The sequence below is a fragment of the Haemaphysalis longicornis genome, unplaced genomic scaffold (assembly GCF_048455015.1).
Source record: "Haemaphysalis longicornis isolate Haplotype H1 unplaced genomic scaffold, Haemaphysalis longicornis Haplotype H1 scaffold_1, whole genome shotgun sequence".
NCBI classification, from domain to species: Eukaryota; Metazoa; Arthropoda; class Arachnida; order Ixodida; family Ixodidae; genus Haemaphysalis; species Haemaphysalis longicornis.
The window spans coordinates 106,832,043-106,855,103 of record NW_027526203.1 but is presented as its reverse complement, the minus strand read 5'-3'; the positions used below and the strand labels follow the sequence as shown (position 1 = coordinate 106,855,103).

At 45.7% G+C, this 23,061-nt stretch overlaps 1 long non-coding RNA gene across 1 annotated transcript; it reads right to left on the bottom strand.

Annotated features, from left to right (window-relative positions):
• Window positions 1–6,562: 6,562 nt before the first annotated feature.
• On the bottom strand, window positions 6,563–19,939 carry LOC144178789 (uncharacterized). Its single transcript, XR_013324065.1, has 3 exons — window positions 19,585–19,939; window positions 19,051–19,192; window positions 6,563–9,156 (listed from the first exon to the last, which is right to left on the bottom strand). It is a non-coding gene; the product is annotated as an uncharacterized LOC144178789 (long non-coding RNA).
• Between the last annotated feature and the right edge of the window lie 3,122 nt (window positions 19,940–23,061).

The window sequence follows — 23,061 nt, the reverse complement described above, 5'->3', positions numbered from 1 at the left end:
GTGGTGTTGTTTATTTGCCACAGGGTGCTTACCTTTCAGGGGAGCCCCTAGTAGGATTCATCGTTGTTATTCATTGAATGTGCGATGCATCAGCGTTTGTTTTTTCGGTGGAAACAGATAAACAACACGCGCACGCGCACATGAAAGCCGCTGGCCTACGGGAGGCGGGGAGAGCTCTCGAACCCACGACCTGCTCGAACCAGATGCACCCATGAGCCTTTGCGCTTTTTACTGGTCATTTATTGGCCATCGCCTCCTGTATTTTCACAATGCCAAACGCATCGCCCGCTTCCCAATGGGAGTGAGTGCCCATATGTCGCAAGGTGGGGCCCTGAGCTGAACCGGGATCACCCGACCGTAACTGAATTCAAGAGCGGCTTGTCCCTGGTTGCCAAGGCAACCTATGTTTGAGTTTGTTGAAGGAGGAGCGCCCCCCCCCGCCAGCGTCAGAAAACTCGGACTCGCGGCGGAGCACGTCGAAGCAGGGGGGTAAAGCGAGCTCCGAGACCGTACGAATCGTGGGCGCTGACATGATACAATTTTCATGGTTGCCAGATCAATTGTATTCAGTCTTCTAAAAAGTTGTTCCGTAATTATTTGACTAAACCAAAAAACTGAAGCAAAATAGTTACAAATAATCGCTTCAGTAATTAAAACTAGCTTTATAAAAAACTTCTAGTGTAACTAATGTCTTATTAGCGGAGAAAGAGTAAGTGTGTAGTTCAGTTTTGGTTTCGATTTTCTTTAAGTGTGCTAGGAAGTGGCGAGGCCCTTGCGCCTGACTGCATAGTGTGTGTGCAGTCTTCAGCTCAGATCTGCATGCGTGCAAAACGTGTACAACTGGTACAACTTGGATGCACGCGCTGAGCAAGTGCCTCCCCGGGCGCTTGCGAGGCTGTCATTCTTTCTTCACGTTAAGCACCCTATCTATCGACGCCGGAACAGCGATTCTGATCTGACCTTGACTACCGCAAGTTCACTACAGGCTACGGAGTGGCAGCCGGCGATCGTTCCCGTTGGAAGAGAAATAAAAGGAGCTTTTATAATCGTTCAGTTCCAGTTGTTTTATTCATGGAACTTCTTACAGCTCTTCGTGCTTCGAACGTTCGCGCAAACGTTCGTGAAGGTAGAACGAAAACATAGGTAACGAAATGCGGTTTCTTTTTTAATCAGTCAATGTTCTCTCCTCACGCCATCTGTGCGGTAAATTAATGCCCATTCAAGACTGCGCATTCAGCCCCGCAAACTTTCCCTTTGAAGTGGTGGAAAGCAGCTAGAACTTGACGAATACAGACAGAAAAGAAAACGGGACACGCCGCGGACTGTATTTCGCATACTCCCTTGGCATGCATTCTTCCACTCCATTGGCCTGCGATCGACCGCGCTCTTTCGTTCCTGTGCTTCAAAGCGCCGCGACTCACCGGCAATATCAGCGTTGGCCCATGCGATGTCTTTTTCGTGTGTCAATAAAGGTTTTACATTGAGCTAAAGCCACAGTCAGTTCACTACACTTCGTTTGAAAAGCATTGAGCGACTCGCAAAAGTCACAGAATGGCAGATAAAGCGGCACAGCGCAAAATGCACGGAGATCATACGGAGATTCATTTCTGTGCGCCCAGTACGGATCAGCTGACTCCTTGGCGTCCTCGCGCATGCGATCAGTCGCATTCGAGCTTGCGCGCAAGTGTTGCGTGAGCGTTGCCACATCTTGCTCAAATAGTCTCAGTACATACAAGTCGCACGTACGCTAAACCAAAAACACGTCGGTTACCTACCCACAGGAGATAAACTACGCAATGCTGTTGACGCCGCCTACACAAAATCCGCCTGGCCGGCCTGGCCAGCGGTCCGCCATGTTACAATTTCTCCCGGCATGCTTCGCTAGCCGGACGCGGAAACGCCACAGTAGCACGTTGCCAGATTACAACCCATCGCTTTCGTCGTTTTTAGTAAGCAAAAGCTCAGCTGGCAACCTTCAAATCGTTGTATCATGTCTGCCACCATGTGTCGTACGGTTCCAATGCATTGGCTCAGCGGCGCGCTTTCCCTCTAGAGTATATTATCTCTATGCGTCGAAGCGACTAAAACCCGCCCGCCGACCGGACGTTGTTGCCAGCATACTCGAGAAACGCGTGCTGGCAACACTGATTTGTTCCGACCGCGACCGACGCTGGACGCTGCCCCTCATGGCTATGCTGGCAACACTTGCAACGCGCCCGGAACAACGACCGTGTTGCGGGCGGGTTTTAGCACGACCGGCGGACCGGCTCCGGTCGTGGGTTTTAGTCGCTGCGGTCTGCTGTGATGCTGCCCAGCACGGCCCAGCACTACAGAACCTAGTACCGGGTATAGCGCATCAGCCGATCTACAGAAGAAGCCGATCTCCACTGTTCAGAGCCGGAAATGTGCCCATCTTGCTGGTTGCTTTCATCAAACTGCTGCTGAGTGTTCTCCGTGCGATCCTTGTGTGAAGTTGGCTCAGCTTGGTGCATTTGGTGCAGCACCGCCACCCGTTTGTGCCAAGGAATCTGAGAGTAGAAGGCGAGCTTTACGCTCCCTGCAAGCTTTCGACATTGGTGCCTGTGCTTCTTCGTGTATTAGCCGGCGTGCTTCCGGCCGTCACTTTTATCTCGTAGTTGTGATGGAATATGCCTAGCAATAGTGACTAATTACTTAGGACTTCTATGAATAACCTCATTCTGCTAGAGCCTGCAAGCTCCGCTTCGGTATGTTTGTAGTGTATCAGCTTGTCAAGTCTGTTTGAATTTGTAGTGTATTCTAGCCTGTGGGATCTTTAGTCGTTGCATAATTTGACGTGTGCCAGCATTTGTGTTCCGTTTAGAAGAATCTAAAAAAGCATGTAATCTTAAGTTAGTGCGAAGGGTGAACAAGGAAACGGACAATGCATTTTAACTGTACCTAGAAGCTCTAGTTACTGCATGTGGCTTGTGCTACCCACTATGATGCCTGCATCGCTTATTAATTTCAGCAAGGTAGGTACAAAGACATACACAGCAGAAAAGTGCCGCGCTGTTTTATGCTTGTATTTGGCGTTAGGATGAGGTGCTGTTTTATACCAAATCGCCCAGGATTGAACTAACAGGACGGACGCTACTTGCAACTGATTTATTTAGGGTATGTCCATCATGTATGAGAGAAGCAATAACAAAAGGCCACAAGCATTCGACCAGAGCACACACAAAAAGAACTTATCTAAGAAGGCACATTCCTTGGAGTAGATTGATAAAGAGGGGTCTCACTCACACATATTGTTCTCCTTCATTTGATACAAACTTAATGTGCCATTACACCACAGCTTCCTTCCACTATTTTTGTTTATCAATTTGGGTACACAATTACAACCTTTGCAATGAAACAGCCTGGGTAATTTTCTACCGAAAGTGCGCGTTTTCAAATGGTCCCTAATACATTAGGTCATTTGGCTGATGTAAACTTGTCAAGTCAAGGGTGTCTCATCACACACTTAACAAGGAGCTTAGCATGCTTCTTACGACAAACTGTGTGCAAGTGTGCTGAAGAATGGCACATGCCCACTCGAGGATTGGCAAGGGCAGGGTATTATTAGTGCACACGCACTAGGGAGGCTGACCACGAGATATTCATGCACGTGTCTGGTGCCTCAAAAGCCAAACCCCTCTGACGGAAACGCTTGAGTTTGTGCAAAGCATTTCCAAATTGGCCATTTAAAGAAAAAAACCAAAGGAAGAGCAACTTAAGCTGCGTCTCATTCACACACACTAAAGACAAGCAGGTTCCATCTGGGCCCACTTAGTAAGGGCTGTAGCTGCACAGGATACACAGAGAATGACAGTAAGGAGAGCAGGGTAGAGCATATATACAGTAGACGCTCATTAAGACAAACTCGAGGAAACCGTAAAAATATGTATTACCAGAAATTTGTTTTAAGCTGAGGTTTTTGCATTGTGGATGTTACAAGCAAGCAAAAGTGTTGTTCATCCTATTCATGGAGTTCGTCTTAACTGGAATAGAGGCGTGAAGGTTTGGGAAAAGAGAGCTGAGCACAGCCAGTGGTCAATTTACTAAGACAGCAAAGAGGACAGCCGCCGACTGTGAGAAGCGGGGAGCTCAAGCTCAGTTTTCTTACAATATATATATATCGGGGTTCCGGCCTTTGCGGCTTTATTGCCTCGTATTCGTGCAGTGCATTGGCTCTGCAAGCTAAATAGTCTCACAGGTGGACAGGCAAAGTATTTCAACTGATATCAATGCTCAGTGTCACACTCGTCAGTCTGAACAAAAAAAAATCAGAACGATAATCAAACTGTGCTTCCCCCGCTCAAGTGCTACTACTCACACACTGAAGTCAAACGACTGCCAAATTCTTTTTTTCTATAATGGAGGGTATGTAATTTACAGAAAAAGCATGCTGTGCGCGCTGCTTCAGATTGGGGAAAAAAAAACTTTCACTTCCTCCAAAGAAATTTGATTTACTACTCCTGCGATACACCTTTTTGCAGGGGTGTACTAATATCAAATTTTGTACCGCAAATCACACACGAATAGAAAAAGTGACTGCAGATGGAATAAAATATGTTCGACTGAATATCATTGCTTTAGCGTGTTTACAGCTTTGAAAGCAGAGCTCAAAGAGAGAGAAAAGATAAATTGGTTAATCACAACCTGACATGTAGAGTTTGTGCACTGATTTAGAAATGGTACAAAAAAAAGGTGAATAAGAGACAGTGGATTAGTGAAAAAAGTTTGGCACACATTTTCTTGGAGACATGTGGGTTCTTCAACGTGCTCTGAATAGAAGTATATTTGACGGGCTGCAGCCCCTCCAGTCATTGAAATAAGGCCCTTGCTATGCATGCCTACTAGGACCAGTATGCTACCGAGGCATAGCCAACAAGTAATAACTTAATTTCTCGTTCATGCCATCCCATTGGCCGGACACTTATTTCCGGCTTATTAACTTCACACAGGTAACATTCCACTTCAGTTACTGTACACCAGAGTTACCACTCTGGCTTTGCTCAAGGTGTTGCTTGCATTAGGCTTTCTTGCAAGGCTTAGTCGTCGTGCAGAAAAGCCGACCCAAACAGGCGTTCGTTGTGGTGAAGCTTGAAGGATTGCATGTTGTATGGCAAAGCAAACTTTTATAGCTCTGTTCGTAAATTTTGAATACCTAGAACGGTAAAATTGCACTTTGGATAGAAGAAGCGTACAGCATAAATCTGCCATTTGCTCTCTACAGTAGCAAAATAGCGTTAACTAAGGTATACATGCGTGGCACCTGTGATATCCAGCCGGACGTCACATTTGCAAGCTGGCTTTGCTGACTAAATGTGGCCCTGCCTGAGGCATAATCAAAATAGGAAAAACACAGCATAATTTACGCTAGGTCACTCACTTTAGAGGTGCTGTTAGAAAAGTTTCTAGGCTATTGCGTTCATGTGTTCCAGGGTATCGCATTTTCTCACTACTTACATTTTGATAGCTCGGTCCATATAAGTTTGGATGACACATTTGCCTTAATCGTGGGTCTCTATTTTGCGATCTTCTGAAAAACGTCTTCAGGATCTGCCATGTGTTCTATAGCTTGATACAACTTAAGGAGCTGTGCGTTCTGTAGGGAACCTTAGCAGGTTATTGATGCAAACAAAAATTACCAAAGGCACTTTTTGTTCTGTTTTAAATTACGTTTCTGCTAACAAGAAATAGATCCAGTTTAAATTAAAACCATTATGCACTACCCACTGTAACGGCCCAGCGGCTAGGATGTTTCACTGCCATGATCGAAGATGTGGGTTCAATCCCAGCCATGGTAGCCATTATAATGGTAGAGGCGAAAAAGAAAACCTGTGTGTAGAGATTTTGCTGCACATTTCAAGGTCCCCACGTGGTCAGAATTGATCCATAGCCCCCAATATGGTGTGCTTCAAGGTGCATGTGCAGCTTCGGCACACAAGTTGAACAAAGCCTCTCTCCCCCTCCCCCCCTCCCACACACACAAAAAGGGTACAAGTTTCAGCTGTCGGGGTCGCTCAATTACATAGACCAATATAGGACCTTTACTTTCAGATTTTATAATATTAAGACTAAAAAATTTAGTGCTGCTTTGACAGGCCAGTGTTATTTTATTGCAGCCTTTCAGAATTTGGGGTATTGTTTTCAACAGTGAGCAAACCATGGTCTACACCAGATATTGCCTTTTCAGACAAAAATAGCAGACATGTAGGCAACGCTCGCAGTAGCAGTGCAAAGTTGTGCCACCTCTGTAAACATTTCGGTCGAGTTGTTGTCCCAGTCATGTTACGAATGGGAGCTCCTTCAATTTGTAATACTGCCATGGAGGCCTTTCCTGCCAGCTAGTGTACACAGACCGACAGATAGTTCTTCAGTGAAAATTTTCTATATGCACTTAGTGAAAAATAAAGTAGGTTTGATGGCTTGCTTTGCTGCCATATTTTCATTTTAATCTGTTATGCAGGACCTGGCGGTGAAGGTTACTCGTAGGACTGACACTTGGACAAGTAGATACAAACTATATTGACAAGGTGCAACACAAGAAAAAGAATCGCACTTGTAAATAAATTTTATTTACACAAATGCACTGTACACGCCATTTGTGTGGTTACAATGAGGTGTACAAAACAAAACTATAGGCACCAGAAAGAATAGCAATGGCCATGAGAGGTAAACACGTACCCATTCAAAATTATATCCTGGCATGCTGCAACTGCACTTCAACAACAATACACACATAATCCATGTGGATTATGTGTATGGTCAGGTGAAGAGGATGAATGAAAGGATCTTTCCTTCTGCGCTGTTTTTTTACTGCGCTGCGGCTAAAACCAGGCTGGCTTCATAGATAGCGACCTTCCCATGGCAGCCGGCGACAATGAGGGCCAGCGTGCTGAAAATTGCTGGGTAGGGACAGCGCACTCCATCAGGTGGTGCTAAATAGTCTCCAACCTCCCCAGCTTCATTTTGCTCACAGAGTGACTGTTGGCACGAAATGCAGTGGCTCTACCAATAACAACCGACCATTCTAGTTAGTATGTATATCACCGGTCAGCACCTAGAATACAACGGCTCGTCCAGACCTGACTCTCACCAATGGAAAAGTCAACGTATACAACTAAACCACACGGGTACCACACTGTCTGGCTCGACTACCATTATTAATTTTTAAGCATTCCCATTCATTCAAACATTCGTAACCTTTACCGACCTTGGCTCTACATGGAGAAGCTTTCTTTTGGCGTGACGGTCATTTGCGCACGTGCGAAATTTGACAGGAAACGCTTGACTTTGTGCAAAGCATTTCCAAATTGGCCATTTAAAGCACGGAAATGCCGTCATTCTTGCGCGGGAGCATAACAATTTTCCAGCTGCAGGAGCACTAGTTGATCCAAACTTCTTCAGGGGCTGCGGCTCTTTCACATAAACTGTGCCACTCGTGTAACACCGTCTTCAAGGTGGCTCGCCAGCCCTACAAATGGCAAAGTTGGGTATACGAGAGTTGGCCCTGGTCAGGGCCGACGATGAGAACCGTACACATAGTTATCTTTGTGATATCTTTTTGAGCCACGCCCGTATACCAAAGCGATAAGAACCAAACAAAAAGAAAATGCTTTTGCCATGCCGGTGCTGGCCTTGCTCAGCTGTATGCAACAGTAAACCATCGGGTTGACTCAAAGTGCAACGCAAGAAAATTGCACAGGATCTCATCATATTAAACAGGATGAGAGCGCGACAGCTTCTTTTTTGGCTTGGTTTGTTGTCGAGCGTTCCGCCAATGCCGCCTATAGCCTACAATCCCGACAGTGCACTCGGTGCAGCCACTCATTACAGAATCACTATCCATGCTGCTGCGGCACTGCCTCGACTGAAACAGAGGGCCAACAAAGACTGTGGGAGCAATTTATTTGAATGCACATTTATATTTGTGTTGCACGTCTTACGGAGCGTGTTGCAAGGAAATCGGAATTGACCAAGCACCAAATGTTTCTTTTTCTGTAGCAGTATATGCAACAGTGCACACCAAGTGCTTCTTGTTTATTTCTTCCTGGTCCACGCCATGGAACAACCATCCATGGAATGCCATGGATGTGCGCACCATTCTGTGACGTGGAATGTTAGGAATGCATTAGGAAATTGTCAGCTGTTGTGGTAGCAAGTAATATTTTCGCATTTAGAAAGCGATTCACTGAAGCACACTGTCGAGCCCACAGGTGTACTTAGCGCAGTGTCAATGAGCCTATAATAAGTGCAACAAACTGAGGAGGAGGCGAAATACCATTGACAACAGGCCGGACAAGTAGCTCACAATGCTTCAATGGGGATCACAAGCAGCACAAGCTGGTGCACTGGCATAGGAAAGAACTAAAAAAGGCCAAACAAGGAGAAAAAAAAACATTTGGCATCGGCGAGCATGAGAGGTCACTGTATATAAAGTCGGTCGGAGCGAAACTGTTTTTCATAAACCCCCTCTCAATTTTTCTTTAAACTCATTCCTCACTCCGCCGCTGTCATTAAAACAGTTGCACGAGGTGTGCATTTCTAGAGCAGCCGTTTTTCTTATGAAGGCAAACAAAATTGCCTTCGTGCGCAAAGTCTTAGACAACATTAATGCACCAACTGGTTTAATTAGCCGATAGTCTGCAACTACGGTATGCATTACAGCTCATGTATGGCTTCCGTGCATTAACCTACAAATTTTAACTGCTGTACGGAAAAGAAAGCAAGCTTCATTAAATATATGTGCTGACAGCAATGTAAACTTAAAATTCCTTATAACAGAGCTAGAAATTCTTTCAGAGCTAAAATGATAAAATTCAGTGCTGAATGATGCAAGGCACCACTAAGTACTGTCATATGTACACGCTAAGAAAAAAGTTTAGCAGTGTCAGTAACTCTTCGTAAAACTTTTCTTTGTGCCCTTTGGCAGGGCATGAGCAACAAAATGTCACTGAATTGCTCCACAACAATCACTTTTTTCTTGTTGCTCTGCAAGTGCCATGGCTCCAGTCCACCGCCCAAACAGATGAGACACTCTACCCCGCTGACCACGAACAGAAGTTCTTGGCTCGCTCCAGGGACACAACACCAGTGGTACCAATCTGCACCAAGTTTGTTGCTTGCTACCTGGCTTGTGGCTCCCTGCTGGCAAAAGAAAAAAAAATGTGCAGTGAGAGTTAGACAAGGGATTGCAGGGGAAAAAAAATCAATTTCTCCTTTTAAAGGATTGCAGGGCACACTGCGATTTCACGATTTCACATTGCCCTTTTGGAAGGGAGGTGTGTTCTCTTCATCTTGCTGGATGGCGTGGCCAGCATGACAAGGATGACAAGACCGAGGGAAGGAATGATGATGTGGAACAAAAACAGTGGCATTCTACTAGTTCGTAACTGTTGCACATAAGAAGCTGCACTACTTCATGACTTTGTTACATTAGTGAGGTCCACATCTTCTTGTAAGCACAGTTGCGATCCCGCCCATTGTTCCCCACCCTCTCCTTAGCGGGGTGCGGCTCCTGCCCCGAGTCAGTGGCGGCTTTGACGGTGTGTAGTGATGCAAGTAGTACGGATAAATTTTAGCCCAAGCTTGGTAGGTGCCCTACCTTATCGAATCGCATCTGTCATTATGTCAAAGTGTGGAGTCAATGGGCATGGAATAAAAAAGTGACGTGCAAGACAGAAAAAAAAAGAGTGTAACAACGTAGACCACACAGAAAACACAGTGCAGTAGAAACAAAGGACAAGGTGAGGCCAGGGCAAGAGCTTACTTTCGACAAATGCTTTATTGCAGGACCTGCACTTATAAAAACATCTGGCTCATAATAGGAGAGAAATAAAGGAAAACATCAAAACGAACAACGAAAGATGAGACAAAAACCACCACGCGCCGCCTACGCCAAGAAATAAATCTCTAGCTTTCGTAAAGTCATAGATGGTGTATTGATGCGTTGATCACCGGACCATGCCATCTCAGTTGCTTCCACAAGTTCTTTCGTCAGTCCAGACTGGTGGTAATGCAAAGCAATCATCTCGTCGTGCAGGGGATAACACGGGTATCCCGATACGCACTTTTTACAATGGGAAGCCCGCTGGCCGTCAGTGGCAATGCTGCTTACTTTATTCTTGTACTCTTAAATGGACATTCAAATATCTGCTTGTTTGGCCAGTATAGTCGCTGCCACATGAGAGTGAAATTTTGTAGACAGCATGATGCCCACAGCGTACCAGCTTAGAGCAGACCGGTTTTTGCACACGCGTTAGGCAGGTTAACCTGCACAAGCCCAAAAGCCTGTTCGGGGCTGTGAACAAGACATTGATCCCACTAACAGCCACCTGGCTGCCCATTGTAAAATGTGTGTATCGGGAAACCTTTGTTATCCCATGTACGACCAGACAATTGTTTTGCATTACCACTGCTCTGGGCTGACGAGAAACTTGTGGAAGCAAGTGAGATAGCATGTTCTGGTGATCAGTGTGTCCGTAGACTGTCTATGGCTTTATCAAAGCCAGAGCTTGATTTCATGGTGTAGGCGCCATGTGGCGGGTTTCGTCTCATCTTTTGTTGTTTATTTATTTTTTCTTTTCTCCTCTTACGAGCCAGATGTCTTTATATGTGCTGGCCCTGCAATAAAGCATTTGTTGAAACCTTGCACTTGTCCCGTCCTCGACTTATTGTTTTTACTGCGCTATGTTTCTCGTGAGAGTATGAACCAACACACCCAAACATTTTCCCTTCTGTTAGACCGCATCCAGGGCAAAACAAAAGTTCACAGAGCGAAAGAATGTTAAGTGAGCAAACGAGCTTTTATAGGCAATGCCCAGGGGCGTCAGGTATGCTAGGTACAGCAGTTGCTGCAAGAACCAATGGAGAGAGCAGTAACTGCACAGAGATGGCAGTAAGAGGAGGAGGCTAGGGTATATATAGTCAGGATCCAGCTTACATGGCCTTATCGTCTGGTGGTAGGGCAGCGTATCGCCTTTATCACCTTCCAATAGTTTCAGGGAGAGAGGCCATGTAATTCAGCTGATATTAGTGCTCATTATCATGCTTTTAGAACTTCGCAGAGTAAAAAATGCCAAGGTCATCATGAAGTGTTGAACCCAGAATAGTGGCTCAACTAGTTGCACAAAGCAAGATAAGTAACAGTCACCAAGCAGTGCTTAGCATGTTACACATGCCCTAAGCAGTGCTTAGTGACTGTTCGAGCACTACCACATCGATTCACATTAGGTAAACAAATTTTTCTCATCCGGCATGCATTGCATTCTGTAAGTATATATGCTGGTGCATGTATATATGTGTGCCAGCTTATGTTGTATACATATGCACTAGTGGCATAGGCAAGATACATAAACTTGTGCATAGCTTCCTAGCCAATGCATTTTGGCCCTGGCAACTACAACACCACCCAAAGGTAAGACTAGCCAGATGAAATTGTGGTGGAGGAACTCCTGACGTTTGTACTGTGGATACAGGAAAATTTTGATATAGTCAGGTACACATCACATTTTCTGATAAAATGTGGCACTCCCAGCATTCAGCCGAGCGACAGTGGGGTGCTGGTACTGGATGAATTGCATGGACATTGGAACGTAACGAAACCCTGCAGTGTATGAGTATAGCATTCCAGGTTACTCCATGTGAAGTAATACGTGATAGCTTAAGCAAAAAGCACCATATTCGTTTGGTCGTGGAAGTCAACCAATGTGTAAGCAAGGTGCTCACTGCATGTTCCAAAACATGCAAACGTCTATTGCAATCTCGTCCTGTCTATTATGTTCGGCTATTACGCACGCTTTCAGTGTCTAATGAACTTCTTATTTTCGCTACACACGCCCATTGAACGTCCGCACCACAACCAGCTGCGCCACCGATGCAGTGAGCAATTTTTGCGAGTGTCGCCCTCGCCTTACCGCGGTCCGATAGGATCATACGTTAACACAAATTTACTCGTAAATTTTAACCCCATAAAAATCAGATTTAATCAAATTTAAATGTTTAGAGAATAATATTCGATCACTGACTGATTCGCACAATCGTTACTCGCAAGACATCCAATCGTCATCGCATCGTCACTGCAAGTTCTTGATCCGAATATCGGCACATCGTAACGGTCATTCTACGTAGTTTTTAACGAAATCGATGCCACAAGGCAAGTTACACTGACTGCAAATCATGCCTGAACATCCAAGGAGTACTATAAAAACAACGGCGCAACCGCAAACAGTAGGGCTCTTTGATTTCCAGTCTCGAACTCACCGCGGACTCCCCGAGAAGCAGTCCGGCATTCGATTTTCCCATGTATCCCTATGACTTCGGGGAATCCTCGGACTACCCGCGGACTACCCACGGTGAGTCTGAGACTGTAAATCGAAGAGCCCCAATGAAGCAACCAAATTACAGCCACGGGAGGTGCGACAACGCCGGTAAGCAGTTCGGCCTCTTTCACTGGCTAATATTAGCACTTTACACAGGTTAACTGTACAGAACCGCTAGGCTCCGAAGCTTCGGGTGCGTCACGTAAGCTCAAAAACAGCGTAATATAGACCCTAACTAATGAATAAGCGGTATTTGAGTTCGATAACCCAATTGCCGTAAGCATACATGGGCGCCGCCATCTTGAATGTTTGTTTACATCAAAGTTACCAGACCAGCATCGACATTTCGCTAAATTTAGCGGCCACTTACAATTATTGCGATCTGAGTACTCGTTAAGCTTCAAAAGAAAGCAAATATGAAATGGTAATAGAGAAAGCCAAAATATCATGGTATTAATCCACAAAAACGCGAAATCCGCTGTAGCAAATCATGGTGCACTTGTAGCAATTGTAGAATGTGCCTGTAGCAGTTGCTTCAGCATGGTAGATTGGCGGCAAATTTGAAATGCATACAAGCAGATTTGTATACAGTGTTCGACCTAATCTCTTGCTAAGTATCGGTGACAACATATTGTTATTTAGGTACGCTGTCTTTCGGTTGGTAAGCGCACTTTTTTTCCGTCATGCCGCTGCTGCTGACTGTGTGGCTTGCTGCTAGTTTTCTTTCAAGAAAGCCAGCCATTGGTAACAGACACGTTTTCACTGTCTTTTTCATGTGGTGCAAGCTATGTTCCATCAGGTGTATGTGACACCTGAGGTAAGCTTCCACAAATTTCTGCATTCTCCAAACGGGTGAAATAGAACAAGCTATGAATCTGACAAAAAAAAAAAAAAAAAAAAAAAACAAGAAAAGCGGTGAGCAACCAAGAATAGCTTGTTTTTTTTTCTTTTGGTTCAGAAACAGCGATTTCTTGTGTATGGTTGGAGCATTGTTGGAAAAATACATTGGCACATTGGAGTCCAGCCTGATGATACCTTTGCCCTCTGTGCACATAAAGCTGAAGTATCATTCGAAAACTCGGAATGCAAAATAAATGTGCTGAATACTGTCGGCAGACCAAGTGTGTTTTGTTCTTCAATTGCAGTGAGCTGTTTACGGTGTGTGATTTTGAGATTATTGGTAGCAGCATATCTGCATTGGGTGCGGTAAAAGTAAACATGATACAAAACTAGGATACTGCAAACTTTTCTGAATACTGCGCTAGGAATAATCATCAAAGAAAAAAAGACGGCTCAAGAATACGATACTCCCTAATGCAAAATTGGAGCACAGTGCAAACTGCAGTCTTCTTGGTGACAGCGTGTAGCTGCTGTGTCTCAGGAAGTGATCGTGTCATCAGTGAACACACGACGCAGATGCTACTCTGGCATTTTCTCACAGCGCCTCGGTGCCACTGAGCATGTCTCGCGTGGCCTCTGCGTACTGCCCTCCCTTTCACACTTTCATTTTACTTTCCTCCTCCGCCTTCCTGCTTGCTCTATCTCATTTATCTCCAGTGCCCTCTTCTTTGTTCGGTTACAACAAAGTTGACGGCCACACGAAACCACAGGCGTCAAGCGGGCACTTAAAGCCAACAGCATTCAAAATTTCGACCTCTTGAAAACACCATTTTCGTATAGTCTGCTGAAAAAGAAAGCAAGATGCAAAATACAACGGCTGAAATACGCGTGTGGACGCCGCAAGCGGTTAGCAAAAACCGGCGATTTTGAAACCGAAATCGAGGAGAGCGCGGCCATTAAAATGACATTGCAGCCATCCAGCGAGCGGCCGGACGGCGTGCGGGGCAGCAAACAGGTGAAGTGTTCGCAGCAGAGCTTGACCGGTTCTCTAGCTGCATGGCTGGCCAGAGGAAGAAGCCACCGTCAGCTGGAGCGTCACAGGCGTGTCATGGCTGTTTACGCAATTTGCCGGCAGGTGCAGCGTGGTCTGCGGTGGAGCTTTTGTAAACGCTTCTGACTGATTAACGAGGCAGTTCACGGGGCTACCACTCGTGTCCCAGCTGATGTGGGGGTACTTACTAGACATTAAAATAAATTTGGTCGAGGTGAAATTTGAGGCAGTTGGCCTCTTAAGAGGTGCGCTCTAAAAAAGAAATGGCAAGCAGATTGCCTTAGCAAGCTGCGTTGCAAAGAAATTATTTCTGTAGCTGAACAGTTCTGAAATTTGGTTGGTTCTGAAGTTTGTTCAATCTATCTATCCCAGTCAGGAAGAGTATGATATACAGCTGTATAACTCCGGCCCTTTTTCATTTTTGAAAAGTGTTTTTCCCTGTTTTTCCTCACATTTCTTTTATGCTGCTGCAGCAGCGCTGGGAGCATGAGCATGCAAGACAGAATGTAAAAAGTGGTATGGTCACGACACCTTTCACTTGCATTACAAATTTCCTGATCCACTTTACTCGAAGTAGTAGAATAATTAAGTGAAGCATCAGTTTTACAGTTAAAAAATGGGTAAAAGAAGTAAGTCCACCACGGGTATAAACATTTAAAAAAATGAGATGTCTATTTATATGGCGCAAAATCTAGCAGTACACCCGATGTCGAACCACATTCCATACCGAGACACGGTGCTAGTAACTCCAATACCTTCGACAAACATCACGTAAACTGATAGGTTCGCCTGGTGCACTGTCGAGGCACGAGTCATGAGGTTCCCCGACAGCTCCGATGGAAACCACGCAATCTGATGGCTTCAGCTGGGAGGCTATGGAGCCCTGCAGTGTTGTGGAGCCACCAAGGACTTGCTTTCGTTTTGTATGTTATTTCTCCTTGTAAGCCATGCTCCATGTGTACCCAGGGAATATAGTGGCTCTTCACTGCTTATAACACTAAATATTTATCCTCATGGAGCAGATAAGGTTTGCAGCTCATTAATACAAATAAAAGTTGGCTCTGCCACATGACATGCAAAATTCCAAGCTTCACTGCATGGCACTTTCTTGAGTGTTAGCTTTTTTGGCACGACGCCCAAGCCATGCAAGAAAGCCTACCACAAAAGCCTTGCACAAGAGTGGAACTCTGGCAGCCAATGTTGGCTGAGGTGCAACGCTACCTGGGCAAAATTTATAAACTGGAAAGAAGTTTCCCATGAATATGGTGGTATGAGTGAGAAATCAAGGTTTTATACTTGCTGGAAATGCTTGCATTAAAGTAAAGGTCATACCAACCACTAACGTACCTAACCTCTTTTCAATGCCTGGAGCAAGCCATTCAAATGCAGTTGACTCTTGATCATCAGCTAATTGGAATTTTCAGGTAATTGGAAGCAATGCTCTGGTCCCACCAATGTTACATTCAATTCAGTAGAAGAAATTGCTTGGTAATTTAAAGCTGAAACCCAATTTTTCTATTAATTGAAAGTTATTTCGAATAAAAAGCATCAAGGTGAACATCACATCTTCATAAAATTGGAAATTTTAAAGCGTCAAAACACCGCCGTGTCCTGCAATGTTGGCACCATCACAACCGAGGCAGCGCATAGCTGATAAAGCAGCCGGTCACTTGAGACTTGTGCCAGTGTAAGCATCTCTCTTTTGAGGCCCTCAACTTTCTTTGTTGCGCACAGCTCCGTGCAACAGTTTGCGTGGTGAAAGCTTCAGGCTTCGATTTTCACCACAAATCTGAACTATCACGGCAAGCTGTATCACATTCGAATAGGCAACAAAACAAAAGCAAGAAGAGAAGATTGTTGCGGACCAATGGCAATGCGCTATTGTGCCTTGTGTTTTTTTGTTGCGGACTTTGTACTAATGGTAGCCAACTGTATAATTTCTCTGGTCACAACATGTTGAGGAAACCGCATTTTCCACGGCAGGGTGTGCCAAATTTCATTTCTCTGCCTTGCCATACTGTCTTAATCTTTTAAGGGGCAACCACATGCAGCGACAGCGAGAAGCGACGTGAAAACTGTAACTCAATGGGTACACCAAACAGATAGCACGAGTGACAGCAACAAGTGAAAAAAATGATCAAACTGCCGCCAATGCCCTCCGGCGTCGTCGTTTGTCGCTGCTGCTCACTTGTGGGCTGCTTCTGTACAGCAAAAAGCAAGCGGCGGCGTCAGCCCGTCGCCTTCTGCTGTCGACTCCCTTAGCAACCTGATTATAAACATTTTCGCTTGTCACCGTCATCCACACTACCAGTTTGCTGTACCCATTGAGTTACGTTTTGCTGTCGCTGCATGTGGTTGCCATTTACTTGCCATTTTTTGTACCATTTTCCTAGTGATACATAAATATTCTAATGCCTCAGGTCCTGATGACTACCTAAGTTATCTTTTTTGTCACTTTGTTTTAAAAACTCTATAAACAATGAAAAAGATATCTGTATTCGAATATATTTGATTCATTCAAGCCAGTCAGTTTTTGCTATTTGTATTTTATGCACAGTTCGAAATTTCCTTTTTGCACATCTCTAGTTAATATGTTATGCAAGATTAAATGAATGAACAAGCTGACCAATTGTTCAAACTTTCTAGGGAATGTGAGAGCAGTTGAAAAAACGAATGTACACAGAGAACGAAATCTCACTGGTAATAATCGTGTGTAGAAACCAGGGTCAGAGCAAAAAAAGAAATGCCAAAAGCAGATATCTAAGGCACAGTAAATGCCCACAACGAAGTAACTTATGATGTTTCCATGTGAAGGAAGAGAAAGAGCAGGCTCAGAGGAGGTTGGCACTGGACAACTTCTTCTGAGCCTGCTCTTTCTCCTCCTTCACATGGAAGCATCACAAGTTTCTCCGTTGTGGGCATCAATTTCCTGACTACCTGTGATTTTGTACCCCTTCTCTCTCTTCTACCGTCTTATCTTTTCTTCATATGCTGCATGGCCAAAATATGAAGTAAAAAAAAAAAAAAAGAGGTTAGCAGAGGGTGGTACATGAAAATTCTAGTTGAAGGCTGTAGGATAAAGCGAACAGCAATAGGGATCCTGCGGTTATTGCCAATTTAACCTCTCGTCACGGCAAACAAAAAGTCAGAAAAATCAGATGGTGAATGGCTTCAGCACATTAAGTTTCAGACGTCGTTATACACTGGCACAATAGGGGGGACGGCAGCGCCACTGACGTGTCTGAATGATTGGATAATCTAAAAAATCAGTCTGTGACTGTGTACAGGTGCCGTCATAAGTAATTGGAGCACAGGAGCTGTGGCCGAACTGTATCGGAGCGCCATGTAGCTGCACCGGCCGTAAATGAAAGGACAAAAACACGCATGCGCGCCTGTCGACGGCGATGGCCCATCTCTACCCCTCAAACCCCTTTTTAAATTTGGCTTCGAGCATTGCTCGCAGCACAGTGCCGCTCTCGGCGACGGCGCTGATAGCAGAGACGATTCTGGCAGCGTCCTGGCGCACTTCCAGCTGCCGGAGAAGCGGCGCGCTGTCACGGGAATTTGTAGCGAGTTTTTCGTTCAAATATTTTTACGTGTGTACGCTATCAGCGCCATTGCCGAGACCAGTATGCTGCGAACAATGCTTGAAGCCAGGTTAAAAAAAGTGGTTTTAGAAGTACAGATGGGCTATCGCCGTCGACAGGCGCGCATGCGTGTTCTCGTGCTTTCATCTACCGCCGGTGCAGCTACACGGCGCTCCGCTACAATTCGGCCGTAGCTCCCGTGCTCCACTTATGACGGCACCTGTACGTAAAGATCGAAGTCAAACATTGCTTTCAGGATTAATTTTTCATCAAAGAACTTGGCATGACCTACTCGTTCGAAAGCACCTTTGTCGCATGAAAGCTTGCTCACACCTATGACAATGCCACCAAGGAACGAGAGACCTGAAGAAGACACCACTCAGTGGAGGGGTGTGAGAGAAGAAAACCCAGGGGCAACAAATGGATCTGGACAAAGCAAGATAGCAGCAATCGGAAATGCAGCAGGCAGGCCTTAGTTCTTGTTCTACAGTGTACACAAATAGGCTCAGGACGATGACTATAGCATGAGCAATGCGAGAAAAATTCTCGTCTAGTGATGTGAGACCGGCCAAGAAGTGCCCCGTGTTAGCGAAAAGTAGCGATTGCTACCTATTCTTTGATTACCTACACGACTCCTGGAATTTTGAAACCACACTTGTATTGCTTGAGAAAATTTCTGCTGAAGTGCAATTACATTAGTAAATTGCAATCTTTAGCAATTCAATAACATATAAAACGACCATGCTCAGCAACCCTTGTAGTGCGATTATAGCAATTGAAAAAGAGAAGCAGCTGCATTACGTACACTTAACACCAACTGTCGGGAGTCAAACGTGAGTGTGTTAAGTGGGCCCACCACATGCTACACAGTATTTGTTCATTGAAAGCATCAAGTATCTCTATTGCACTTTCCCTCCAACAGAATAAGTCATGACATGCATTCCGTGAAATAAATTCCATCTTCCAACTCCTGCATACAAACGCTGAAAATTCTCCATTCTGTTTTAAAAAAAAATTAGAACAGAAATTGTGAGGACAGGTGCAAATTGTATCCACACACACACACACACACACACACACACACACACACACACACACACACACACACACACACACACACACACACACACACACACACACACACGCACGCCACATATATATGTGGCTCCTCAACAGAAATATACTTGCACTGCACTGTCTACGAAAAACAGGATCGGGAGCGCAGATTCGGCGAAACACTTACATCCGCAATGAGACAGTGGCACCCTGTATGCCAAGGCATGGACAAGCAGTATCTTGAGGTAGGTCTGGCTCTTAGAAACGGAGCAGGTCACCGATCAGCCACTCGTACACATGCTGGGACTGTGGTGGAAATTTATCAGCCCCTGTAACGAAAGCGCAGTGAGCGGCGTCTTGATGACACATGATACGAAATAAATATCTCCGAAACATTGCTTGCTTTACATTTGTGCGTGCAATCTAAAACCCCTGTTCTGCTTACTACGGCTGTTAACGTAGTAAGCCTCCATGTAATAACTGTCACTAGTGGTAAGCATAGTGACACCACAGAAGATTCTAGCCAACAGTTACGCATATGAGCCTGTAAGTTAAAAAAGAAAAACATTACGACACTAGCGTGTGCTTTCGCAAGAAATGGCACGTAGCTTATCCACTTTGAAATTAGCCTACACTTCTACCACGAACACTAAAGGCAACATCACCTTGTGTGTTTTCTTCTCCGTATGAAAAGGGCGATGTGACAAGTCTAAACACTTACCTCCTCACGACCTTGTTGCTACCACCGACGTTGACGGCCACGAAACCGAGCTAGCGAAGTCTCCGACTTTGCGCCGTCGAAGCTGAGGCGCAGACTGACGTGAGGCTCAGTAGGACTCTAGGAACTTCAGTTGGAGTAAAAGCTGCGATTCCAAACCACGAAGGCGCACAGGCCGTCCGGCCGTTCAGTCGAAACGGTACCGGAGAAGCAGGGAGAAGCACGGCCCGCGCGGACGGACAAGCAAGAAATGCGTAAAACAATGTTGTCAGCACGGCCAAAGGCCCTCGATTTTTCAGACCAAAGTTGGAGACGTTTTGAGGCAAAAACGACAGCGTTGCCAGCATAGTTTGGTGCGTTTAGGCCGATTTGGCGGCGGTCGCGGGCGGGTTTTAGTCGGATGCGGAGCACGTTTCGTTTTGCCAACGTAGCCGCTTTCCACCACGCGTCGCCCCGGGATGAACCGGTCACGTGACTAAAGCGCTGGGAAGGCTACAGATCGGGGGAGAGTGGCCGGAGTAGAAGGAGAGGCACGGCCGCTGGATGAAAGGCGCACTCGGCCGTGGGAGAGGGCTTGGTTGGCCGGTCCGGGCTGCGTGAAATAAATTGCCCGGACGCTCAGACGCGAAAGAGAGAAAAGGAGGAGTGCGAGTGGGAAAGGCGAAGGGCGCTTGGCTTTTCCGCCGTTGTGCACACTCCCTGCACTCTGGGACCTGCCGGAGCCGCCGGAGCTGTGCCCTCTGCGCTAGCCTGTGCTCATGTTACGTGAAGTGTTTCAATCGGCATGTTGTATTTCGCTTTCTGCGACGGCCGCGCTGTGGATTGAACGCCTAATCATTCATATTCTAACGAAGTTACGAGTGCTTCAACCGTGCCTGTGTTGGATTTCGCGTTCTCAACAGGTGTTTCCCGCCGCTTATGCACTTACGTGAAGCGGCAAGTGTTTGGATCAAGCCGGTCGTGGTTTGGGTCACGACAGCCGGTCGTGGTTTGGATACACAGTGTGCGCTACCGCATCCGCTCCTCATGCTCTTACGTGAAGTGCTTCAACCGTGCCTCTGTGCGTGATTACGCGTTCTCAGGCGTTGCCCGCTGCTGTAGATTTCGAAGTGCCTCAACCGTTCGCCAATCGCCGTGTATATGAACCGGTTGTTTCTCGAGCGTGTATCTAGATCTACACCATTCACCCTGTGGTGATCGACCGCCGCTGTAAAAGTTATAAAGTCAACCTTTAATTGCCAGGTGTTGCCCGCCAATGTGGATTTCGAAGTGCCTCCTCAGCCGTTCGCAAATCGCCGCGTGGTTGGAACGGCTGTTTGTCAAACGTGGATCTGCACTGTTTACCCTACATGGAATCAGCTTAACCTTTGGCCCGAAAATTGCATTTTGTGCCCTGATTGTTTCTGTGCAGACCACGGGTGCAGACAACCGTGTTGCTTCAGATATATTTTTTTTCTAGCGTTCCGTGCTGACGAGACGGCAATTGGAACTCCCTAAAGTTTCGTCAGGCGGAATGATAACTGGCCAGAGTCCTTCAGTGATTTACTATTGCTCTATTTCACGCCCTCGGCGGTTCGCAAATCGCCGCGAGGTTGGAACGGCTGTTTGTCAAACGTGGATCTGCACCGTTTACCCTACATCCCTACATGGAATCAGCTTAACCTTTGGCCCGAAAATTGCCCTGATTGTTTCTGCGATAGTGCAGACAACCGTGTTGCTTCAGATATATTTTTTTTCTAGCGTTCCGTGCTGACGAGACGGCAATTGGAACTCCCTAAAGTTTCGTCAGGCGGAATGATATCTGGCCAGAGTCCTTCAGTGATGTACTATTGCTCACATGCGTTGCCTCCATCAGGCAGGATGACCTTTAATTGTGTTATTCAGTAAAGCTTGGGTGTTGGGCTAGTTGGTATGAAGACATGAGGAAAAGCAGAGCGCTGAAGTTTAAAAGACGACCACAGAATAAAGGAGCAAACGAATCACACCAAGCGTTTCGTTTGTCCCTTTATTCTGTGGTCGTCTTGTAAACTTCAGCGCTCTACGTTTCCTCATGTCTTCATTGTGGCCTTTGGTGTGTGCTTCCGTTGCTAAATGTGTTGTCCGGTGCTTAATCAAATTTCGCTCCACGTTTTCTTTGGCTACAGCCACGGTAGCCATTGTTTTCACCTGTCGTGCAGTTCACATGGTGAGAGCAGAATTGCTTAAAAATGCTCACTTCTGGAAGCATATTTGGGAAACTGGTCATTATAATGCAATAGTCATCACATCAAAGGCTATGTGACAAACTTGCTAACACCCACGCTTTGTAATCGGTCTGCTGTACGCTGAATTTGCGCACGAGACACTCTTTTAAGAGTGAAGTGTACATGCATGTGTTGCTGCAGGCCAGCTAACAGTGCTGAACTGGCTGTAAAAGTTGGTCTGCCAGAAAAACCACAATTTTTCAAAGCCTTTTCTTTTATTCATCGAACTGGCTTTTTCTCTTTCGCTTTTTGGAAACATATCAGGGCACGTCACAAAGCGCCCAGAGCAAGCCAAGCCCGACTATTCAGTTGTTACCGCCTTCTTAAAAACTTTTCTGATTGCCCTTCACTTTTCAAAGTTAAGTTCTGTCATTCTGTTACATTCTACCTAATGCTACCTTGGTGTGGCGGCGTACAGCAAAATAGGCCACCCAGCCCCATCTCTTTGCAGGCAGGGCATTATGACATCGGCAAAGCTTCCCTAGGAACGCCCGCAGTGGCACCACCTAGGAAAAGCTGCTACGCGAACATGCCTGCGCCATTGATCAAAGCATTTCACAGCCGTCTTGTTTCCTGCTGATTGGGCTCATAATCCCCTGCTGTCACTAGCTGCTTTATCTGTATGCGCTAAGTCACTAGCTAGGTACAGTACTACAGTCTCTAGTGCACCCACATGCATGCATTTTTGTGGCTGTGCTTGTAGGCAACGCAAAACATTCTGATGAAATCGACACTGCAACAAAGTGTGGGATGAGGCATCATATTTTATGTTTGCTAGATTAGGTTTTTGTCTTTTAAGAAGCACAAGACCAGGAAAAGTTCTTGCACACATTCATATCCCATCATCAGTGTTTGCTTCAGAAGAACGCTTCGACTAGTTCCACCAGTCATGTCTTGACATCCGCAATTAGTAATGTCACAAGTTGTCGTGCAGAACAATATATGGGGCAGCCGTGCCTGTTTTCACGCCACTTTGGGAATTTTCATGCACTAATAAAGTACTGCTGCTGCAAGTGGCATATTATTTGTATTCACAACACTGTAATTACTGATGCTGGCCAACTTGCTTTTGCACTTTAGTGTCTCTTTAGGAGTCTGTATTGTACCGTAAATCCATTAGGTCCCTCCTGGGCAGATGTGCTGAACTATGCTCCTGTGCTATGTCGCTTTTGCATCCCAATATATTTACTTCCTCTTTCTCTCTTTTTAAGCATAGCAGCAACCTTTGAGGTGCAAA